Below are 8,070 nucleotides of genomic sequence, written 5' to 3'. Positions count from 1 at the left end.
TTTAGTTGTTAATTTTAGCATATTTATCTGCTGAATATTTAGAAAAGCCTTGGTTTAGGTATATTTTTAAAGAAAAATGGAAAAAAGCTATCCCCAGATCCTCGGTTTTCATTTAATAAAAACTTAAAGAACTCTTTTAATTTATTATTAAAAAAAAAAAAAAAAAAAAAAAAAAAATTGCTTAAACTGATAGGAATACCTTTTTTTCTTGAAGATGATTTTTCAATAATGAATTTTTCAACAGAGTCGTATTAAAAGAGGATTACTTGTTAACAAGAACCTGCCATCACTTTTAGAGTGATATTCTAGGGTATTACTAGTACTGTGCTAATAGCTTCACAAGCAGTTAGTTCCTCAAAAACAGATTTAACACATTTCCAAACACAAAATGTGTGTATTATTTTGTGGTTTAAATCTGTTTTATCATGCTATCACTTCCAAAATACTGAGGGCATAAAATGGTTTATAGTCCAAAAGATAAACCAGCACAAGCTGCTATGTTGGAAAATAAGAAAGGATCTGAGAAAGTGCTAAAAGCATTATTACAGCTACAGAATGGACTCATAAATCTTTTATGCAACTTGATCAGTTCCCCTTGGATCCACACTGTATTGTTTTCATAAATAAACACCCAAAGTTGCTGTGCACAGTGTTTCTGGCCTGTCACACACTGCTGTTGTGCTCTAACAGGGTTTGTGCTAAATTACAAACTACAAATATTTCCTGTGAAAAATCCTTTTCCCTGTCCTGTTTCTAGCACAGGTCCATCCTTCCTGATGATCACCAGAGCCCTCACAGCCACCAGCCAGGCCCTGCCTGCTCCAAGGGGTGCTGCAGCCCAGCCTGATCTCCTGACCTTGAATTTGTCCATGGTAATGACATTTAGGGGATAATTCCTCTCCTCCATTGGTTTCTTTCAACAGGAAGAAGCAGTAGAGAATAATGTATGGTGTTGTGAGGTTTCTAGGATGAGGTGAGAGATGAGAATTTGACTCTATGTTTTTAGAAGGTTGCATTATATTATATTATATTATATTATATTATATTATATTATATTATATTATATTATATTATATTATATTAATATTTTGTATATTGTATATTACATTAAATTCCATTAGATTATATTGAAATGGTATACTAAAACTATACTAAAGAAAGAGAAGGACACATCAGAAGGTTAGAAAAGAATGATAATGAAAACCTGTGACTGACTCAGAGAGTCTGACACAGCTGGTTGTGATTGGCCATTAATTAAAAACAACTCACATGTTTGGATAAACAATCTCCAGACTACATTTCGGAGGAGCAAAACATGGAGAAGCTGAGGCTTCTCATCATCCTAGGAGAAGAAATCCTGGAGAAGGGAATTTTCAGAAAATATCGAAGTGACAAAAACCCTTCATTTTTGTCTGTTCTGCCATTACAGCCCCAAAAGCCTCCATGCCCTGGCCTGTCTTTGCCTGAATTAAAGGCACCAGTGCTCAGAATTGTCAGCCAGACCTGGCAGATGAGTTTGCATCTGTCCATTTTCAGTAGAATAGTTTAACCTTATGCTGGACCTTGATTTTCCAGCTTGTTTTTTAAATGGAATGCTCTTGGGAAGATAGCTGTCCTGCACTGGCTGCAGCTCAGTGATTGAAGAAATACAAAGTTCTACATCCTGCAGACCCCAAAATGCTCCTGTTGTCCCAGCTCTTCACATTTGTGTCACACACCCTCCTCTCTACTCAGGAGGATTGCAAAGACACCTGACAGAGAAAACACAGCTTGTCCAGGGTGTTCTAATGGCTTGGTTGCAGCTCACATTGTGTGCTCCCCACTAAACTACAATCTGAGATTGTTAAACTCCAAGCACTGCTGTTGATAAAAATAAAATTTAAAAAAAAACAAAAGCTGACAACTGTTTGAAGATGATGTGAAGATGCACTCTGGAGAACAGTGTGAAATGAAATCACACAAAGGTAGTTTCAGAAATAAGGAGTCTTGAAAGGAATTATTGGAGGGTCTGTAGAGTCCAAGACACATAAAAAGCATCTAGACTATAAATACTGAAAAAAAATCTTCAGGTAGGAGAACAAAACCTTTTAAGTGGTGTGCAGGAAAGAATGGAAATCTGTGCAGTATAACTGTGCATTTTATAATTCTGAATTAGTGACAGGAAGGTAAAAAGGGAAAATTAGTGTAGTTATCTTTTCAGGGCACATTCTTTAAATGTCTATATTGTCTGTAATGTTGATATGTCTATGTTGTCTATAAATGTCTGTATGTTTTGGGGCTCTGGTTTGGAAGTCAGGATACAATATTGAAGTCAAGTAAGACAAAACCATCTGAAGCTCTCCATTGTGCAGGAAGTGTTTCAGTCTAGGGAATAGAGAAATTTAACCCATCACAGGGCAATTTAAGCATCTTTTATTCATCTTTTTCCAGAAGAGAAAACCCATGGCTGTCTACTGCAGACCACTTGGTACACAGATGGTGCTGCCTCAGAGAACAAGATGTGAACAAATGGAAAGCTTGGCAATTTTGAGTAAAACATCTGTATAAACTCTGAATGAACACTAACCTTGCTGCCATGGAGTGGAATAACCTCAGCATGTAAATAATTGATCCCAGAATGGTTGAAGTTTCTTAGCCTAAAGTAGAAATACCAGTCTCCAGCCCTGGAGTCCTCCAGGGTGTTCTGTAGGCCAGAGTGTGAGGGCAGCTTGGACAGAGAGGGAAGAGCTTTTAGTGAGGATGAGGATGAGGATCATTCTCAGCTGGGAATTGTAGGGGGATACAGTATGAAGGTGGCATAGAATGTGATCTTGTCACCCCAACAAGTTGCAGCTGGACCAATCACTAAAGATTAGGAGCAGGCCTGATGTTAACAGGCCACACCTGTAGCAAATAAGAACGAGTGGTATAAAAGAGTGGATTGGTGGGATCAGGAGTCAGATTGAACTTGCACTGCCTAAAGCCAAAACCTGTACAGGCTGTGGATGGATCACAGGACCTGTGACAGAGCTGTGCTGGTGTGAAATAGCAGCTGAAGGAATGTCTGGGGTGCCATTTGTGCAGCTGAGTCCCAGCCTTGCATTGGGCCCTTTATTTTTCCCTCAACAGATGGAGACTTAAAGAGAAACTTTCAAACCTGATTTCATGTGTTGACAGGTTACAGATACAACCCCTGTTCCTTGAGGACTAATCCAATGGTTCTGCACCTCCACCATCCACAGCAGGAATCTGCAGGAATTCCAACACAAACCTGAAGCAGTTTCTGTTGTTTGAACCACTTCTGAGCACACAAGAGACAGGACGGAAGAAATGAGCAGCCATTTAAAGCAGGTGTAGCCATGATATTTTATGAAAATCCTTTCCTTAGGATTTTTTCTCCTGAGAAGCTGAGAAGCCTCAGGAACAAAATGTAAACAATGGTTATCTGCTGCTGTGGAATGCAACAGGTGCATCTGGGATTGGCCCATGTGGTTGTTTCTAATTAATGGCCAATCACAGTCAGCTGTCTGGACTGTCTTGGTCAGTCACAAGCCTTTGTTATCATTCCTTCTTTTTCTATTCTTAGCTAGCATTCTGATGAAGTCCTTTTTTCCTATTCTTTTAGTATAGTTTTAATATAATATATATCATAAAATAATAAATCAAGCCTTCTGAAACATGGAGTCTACATTCTAATCTCTTCCCTCATCCTGAGACCCCTGTGAACACCACCACAAGCAGGTGCTGCTGTTAAGGCTCATGAGCTCTACCCATGTAGCAACTCTTAAGGATATAGTATAAATATATTTACTTCAACAATAACACTGGATATTTCCTTCCCCTGCATGCCACAAAAAGTAAAGTTCATGAAGAGTCTTTCATTAGAAGCCATGCAAAAATGCATTGTTGATGTCTCATTATATGTTTAGAAGGATTTATTCAGAAGGCAATGAAAGAGAAATAAAATCTTTTGCCCCAGAGCCAAAAGGAAAACCTATGCTGTTTCCTGTATGAGGGGAAAGCAAACACTGAAGGAATAAAAGTGGATTTATAGGAACTACCTCTTTGTGCCTATGCACACTGACAAGGCATAAAGAGCTATGGGGTTGCTGAATCTGAGGTCACTTTTGTTGATATCTGTTGAAAATCATTGTTGCATAACTCATATCCCAGCACAGAAAGATGTCAGAGAGCAGCAGCAAAAATACAGCTTGGAAGGATTTGTCTTCACAGATGGTCTAAATTGTACCACAGAGCACAGACTGTTTTCTCCTGCAGCATTTTGCAGGTTGTCTATCCTGAATTCCCCGCTATAGAACTGGGAGATGGATCCTGAAATGATTTCTTAGTGCAAAGTCAGCAAATATAAAACCAGTGAATGAGCCTTGACTCAACATTACTTTCTCTGGGTGCCAAACCAGACCTTATGCCAGGACAAGCTAAGATCTACCAGTTCTGATGTGGCTTTGCAGATATCACAGAAAACAAACACTGGAGGAAAGGATATATTGTATATTGGTCAGTGTTCTTCAGGGTGAGCTGACAGCTTTTTAATGAGACAGATGTGCTGATTTAGGTCAGGTACATTCGGTTTTGTTTTGGAAAAAATGGGCCTAAATTGCAGCTACATGAAGCCAGCAAAGTCTGAGGAATTACAAGGGTTTTTTTGAGGACACCACATATTGAAAAGTTCCTTGCAAAATCTACGCCACCCTCTGTGGTTCTTCACACACTCATTCTGTTTTCCTCATGGACCTTTCTTTTTCCTCCCAGATCACCTCCAGGATTCACATTTACTTCTTCTGCATTGATTTTATCCATGAAGGAGTATGGCTGCCTTCAGCAGCTGCTCTCCCTCCTCTTCCTCAGTGGATTCCTTGGTATGTTCACATTCTAATATGATGCATTATGTCTGCTTTGACTGTCTACTGGTCAGATGTGGTTTTTATCCACAATTCTGTGAATATAACAACTCTCACCAATTTAGAAAAAGAAGAGCAGGATTTACCAGTACCTTTTCAGTAACCCATAATAATTCCTTTGGCTTTTGTTTGTGTGGCTCCTCCTGGAAAGTGGAGGGCATGAGAGAAAGTCCATAGTCTACTATGAAAATTAACTTTAATGGGGAAAATAACGTTGCTTACAAACCAAAGAAGCTGCACTGCATGGGAAATAGAGCATGAAAAGGATTTGTGCTGTGATGTCAAGATTAGAGAGAATAAGCAACGTGAATTAGCAAGTGGAATGCAAATATTGTACATTCAAGTGTAACTTCAGTGTAATATCAGAGATGTGGGCTCATAAGGAATTAGAGCATCTCTAAAATAGCATTCAAAGTGCTGCTCTCTGCAGAATGGAGACCATACACTGTGGCTTAGGTGGCTCCAGCCTTCATTGAGCTACAGCTGATGCTTTCTCCTCACTCCTTTTCATCGGTATTAATTGCATTAAATTAGAGATTTTGCTTATGCAGACACACTGCATTTAGGTCAGTGAGTTGCTTACAAGAACATGTGGACACATCTTGGCTCTGGCCAGAGACAGCAGCAGCAAAGCAAGGCTGAAGCCCAGGTCCTCCTGGAGAGGTGAGGACAGAGCCAGTGAGCACCAGCCTGGCTGCTCTCTGTGCCAGGGGTGAAAAACAACATTCACTCTCCTGCAAAAATTTAGTAAGCTTAAAAAAAGTTTTAAAAAAGTAAGTTCAATAAAGTTTAATAGGAGATAAAGACAATAAAGCAAAGATTTAAGGCCAAGGTGCCTTCTGGCATTCCACCAAGAGTACACCTGCTATTTTGGAAACACCCTTTATATACCATTTATATACCATTTCTATGGCATCAGCCTGTTACATACTCATAAACAATTATGTATATCAAACTAATTTACATGTTCCAAGAACTGTTTATTCTGGCTTCTCCTTGGGTCCACCTTTTTAGGGCACGTGTATTCCTTGGTTGGGGTTTTAGTCCATTTTTGTTATCATCTCCAGTTTTGGGCTTTGATCCACACTTTCTTCAGATGGTGAGTGCTGATAGTTGGCAGATCAACAACAGGGTCCTCATCATATGTTCTTTGGAAATTATCCCAATCAAACAGGCATTTTAACACAAGCTATTATACATAATATAGTATACTATATACTATCTCTATATAATAATTAATATAATATAGTATACTGTAACAAAATATAATATAATATAATATAATATAATATAATATAATATAATATAATATAATACAATATACTAGAAGGAAATATACTATACTATAATATACTATACTATAATATATAATTTACATTGTATTATATTGATATATTATATAATATATATTATATGTTATGTATATATATAATAGTTATTATATCAGCTATTTCACTATGTCCAAGCTTATTTATCAACAGAAATAAAAATTACATCTTTATAGCAAAGTTACTTTAACACCACACATATAGAATCCATTTTAATATTTGCAAAAAGCCAATATTATAATATATATCTATAACAGGCAGTAACAACAGGCTGCACACCCAGCCTCCTGCAATTCTCTCTGCACTGCTTCACAGGATGAAGGAACAGGGCAACTTTTAATAGAGATTAATTTTTCTAATGCCTCATTAGTTATTTTAGAGGTCCAAGGCCACCTTGCCCCTGAATGTGGAACCCAGAGTTGTATATATCATGGTGCACTTACAATAAAACAACTATTTAAATGATTTACTGAATCAGGGCTCTAATATATTAAAAGCTTTTTATAACTGAAGGGGTTGGACTAGGAGCCTCCTGCATGCAGACAAAAAAAAAAAGTTTTCTTATGTAAAAAAAAATATTTTTAAAGGGCTTGGAGGAAGAAGTATTTAAAAATAAGAGCAAATGTTCAGTTTCGTTCAATTCTGCATGAACAGAGCATATCTTTCTAAAGGACAGGCTGTAGGTCTCAGCTTGTCTGTGCCATTCATGTCCAGTGGTAAATTTAAGGATGATCATCATTACCTCCTCATTACCAGGCTCTCTGCCTGTGAGCTGCAGACTTTGATACAAAAATGAGAGGTTTAGGGCTCACACCATATAATTCCTTCCTATTTCCCCCTAATTTGCAGGTTTAATGCCACAGAAATTGTCTTCTCTCACCCTCATTCCCTGCCCTTTCCCCCATAAATGGTGCAGTTCCATTGCAGTGCCTGCACTTGTCTCAGCGGCTGCCTTCTGTGTGCATTGTGCTGCTCTGCTTGACCCAAAATCATCTCACCACTTCATTTTTGGAGGCATTTCATCACTTTTCCTTAAGGGAATTAATTCCTTCCTTGCAGAAGAAAGCCAGCTTCTGTTTTCCACTTGGGTACTTTTTTGGGCAGAGAGGGGAGGAGGAATGGAGTGGGTGATTTGGGTTTTTGAATCAATGAACTGCCAAACGACAGTGCTAGTGCAAAAGGGCAAGTATGTAATTTTCTCAGTAGCAAATATAGCTGCATGTATCTAAATCTGAGACATTCATCAGCTCCTTTATAGGATAAGACAGGGCTCAGAAATGATTTTCTGTTTAAGTACGGAAGATCAAACATGTTTGTCATTTTAGCTTCTCTTTATTCTATCTGATTTCAAGATCTTCAGACAGGCTCTCTTTAGATGTCATTGCTTCAAGCTTCTGCTTTTATCACATTAACCACTCTTCATGAGCTTTTACACATCAAAATGGATATATTGTTGAAGAGAGGGTACTTGTGAAGACTTCAATAAAAAGTTATAAAATCTGTGCCTGAAACTTTGTACAAACACACTGGGAGGATATAAAAACATTGAAACAAAAATGAAACCCCAAACAAAATCCACAATGCTTCACTCACATTTTGTTTTTTCAAGGAGAAAAAAGATGTTTTACTTATGTTTGACTGCAGCTTTGTGTGCAGAACCCCAGACAGGGTGAGCCATCTCATGCCTGTCAGATCCTTGCATTTGCAGAGTTTATTACTTTTGTAGTTTTGAATTCTTTTCTTCCTGCTGTATGAGAGAGTGTTACACCAAACTTTGCAATTAGGAAGAACTGCATTTTCTAATGAATTCTCTAGGCTTTATTGAGCCACATCTTCAAGTT

This window comes from Ammospiza caudacuta, chromosome 20, assembly GCF_027887145.1.
Source record: "Ammospiza caudacuta isolate bAmmCau1 chromosome 20, bAmmCau1.pri, whole genome shotgun sequence".
Lineage (NCBI taxonomy): Eukaryota > Metazoa > Chordata > Aves > Passeriformes > Passerellidae > Ammospiza > Ammospiza caudacuta.
Note: the sequence above shows the minus strand (reverse complement) of the source record.